This window comes from Octopus sinensis, unplaced genomic scaffold, assembly GCF_006345805.1.
Source record: "Octopus sinensis unplaced genomic scaffold, ASM634580v1 Contig07321, whole genome shotgun sequence".
NCBI classification, from domain to species: Eukaryota; Metazoa; Mollusca; class Cephalopoda; order Octopoda; family Octopodidae; genus Octopus; species Octopus sinensis.
Genome location: NW_021830031.1, coordinates 250001 through 252500, shown reverse-complemented (window position 1 = coordinate 252500; position 2500 = coordinate 250001).

Here is a 2500-nt window from a genome sequence, read left to right as displayed (position 1 = left end):
CTTCTAATATAAAATACCTGTACATCATCTCCAAACCTTCTAATATATATATACATATATACGACGGGCTTTCAGTTTCCGTCTACCAAATCCACTCACAAGGCTTTGGTCGGCCCAAGGCTATAGTAGTAGACACATATGGTTGGTAAGCAAGCTACTTTACCACACATCCATTCCTACGCCTGTATGGCCTAGGAGCCCAATTCTGATGTATATATGGTGTAGCTTGTTCTAAAAAAAATAGATACTATGCAGCTCAGCGCATTGATTTGCCTGGAGAACTATAATGATGCTAAAAAGGCCCTGTTCCCATCTAGGATGTATGCCAGGGCTGAACCTTTCGACTTGTTATAATCTATCAGACGGGTTTCCGTACAGTTTCCGTCTACACAATTTCACTAACAAGACACGGATTAACATTCCAGATTTTCTTTCTTTTTTTTTCTTTTTAACTTTTTTCAATTATGTTCCCCGTTTTGACCAATTCTCTAATTTAATTTTGTAAAACGTGATTAATAAAAATTGTTGATCTGTGGGTAGAATGGGGTAGAATGATGGACGGGTGGTGACGACGTTGGAGACGATATAACCTGAACGAGAAAGAAGGAAAGTGGGGGAGAGATATATTTATCCATATATTATTTATAGGGTACTACTTAAGAAGAGTGGCCCCGGTGCGCGCACTTGTTAGTCGTGACTAGCTGATCCTTACTTTGTGTTTTATTTTCTTTGTTTGAAAAAAATTATTTACTTGGTTTGAGAAAATTATTTATTTTGTGTTTTACTCTTTACTCTTTTTTACTCTTTTTTACTTGTTTCAGTCATTTGACTGCGGCCATGCTGGAGCACCGCCTTTAATCGAGCAACTCGAACCCGGAACTTATTCTTTGTAAGCCCAGTACTTATTCTATCGGTCTCTTTTCCCAAACCGCTAAGTGACGGGGACATAAACACACCAGCATAGGTTGTCAAGCAATGCTAGGTGGACAAACACAGATGCACATACATACACGCACATATGTATATATACATATATACGACGGGCTTCTTTCAGTTTCCGTCTACCAAATCCACTCACAAGGCATTGGTCGGCCCGGGGCTAAAGCAGAAGACACTTGCCCAAGATGCCACGCAGTGGGACTGAACCCGGAACCATGTGGTTGGTTAGCAAGCTACTTACCACAAATTTTGTTTGAAAAAATTATTTACTTTGTGTGAAAAAAATTATTTATTTTGTGTTTTATTTACTTTGTTTGAAAAAAATTATTTTGTGTGAAAAAATTGGTTACCGGTTTAATTGTCGCATCTCTGACCATCTTCCAATCGAACCAAACAAATGATGTTTCCGATTTTTTTCTTTTTTTTTTTTTTTTCTAAATCACATTACTGAAACAATTTGTCGGTCACAACTCTTAATTGAAGTGCCACCCGCTTCCTCTTCCCATCTTGGAAGATGACAGGATTTGAACTGAAAACGGCTGGGTAATCTGCAGACATGTGTACCTTTAACGGAATTGTCTGGCAGAACCGGTAAGACGACCACTACCCAGGGCCGGCTCAAGATACCGACAACTCGGGCAGTCACTCGGGGCGCCATCTGCTGGGGGAGTGGGGGCAAGGATAGCGTTACACGCCGAGGTTCAGCTTGCCCATGGCGCCAGCAAACCTAGGGCCTGCCCTGTCACTACCATTAGCACCATGATCACAAAACACCTCCAAGTGATGACCACGACGATAACAACGGGGATAATGATGATGATGATGATCGTCGTGGTGGTGAGCGATGACGACGTCCAATCAAATGACGACCATCAAATGACGACGACGATGACAATGATGATGGTGATGTCAATGACAACAGCCACCATCACCCCCACCACCACCGTAAAAACAACAACTAAGGGAGGGAGGAGGGAGGAGGATTCTAACATTCGGTCCAAAGTCATGAATTTGCATCTTTTATAGTTCAATTCCCATCCAGGGTCGTTTTAAAGTATGCACACAGCAGGCAGTTGCCTGCAGCCCTTACAGGTCTAGGAGCCCAATTCTGATGTATATATGGTGTAGCTTGTTCTAAAAAAATAGATACTATGCAGCTCAGCGCATTGATTTGCCTGGGGAACTATAATGATGCTAAAAAAGCCCTGTTCCCATCTAGGATGTATGCCAGGGCTGAACCTTTCGACTTGTTATAATCTATCAGACGGGTTTCCGTACAGTTTCCGTCTACACAATTTCACTAACAAGACACGGATTAACCCAAGACAATACAGATAATAAAAGACACTTACCACGGAAGCAGCACAGTAGGAACGAAACCAGGATTTCAGTATTACAAAACAAACTTCTTAATCATTCGGTTATTTGCCGTTCAATGACATGGTACGAACCCCTAGCCATTTTCTTGATCACTTTTGTTCAATTCGGCATTAACTCATTCAATCCATTTAGCAATATCTATATGTCCACTTCTAAAAGCTCTCAAGCAGACGATCGCCGC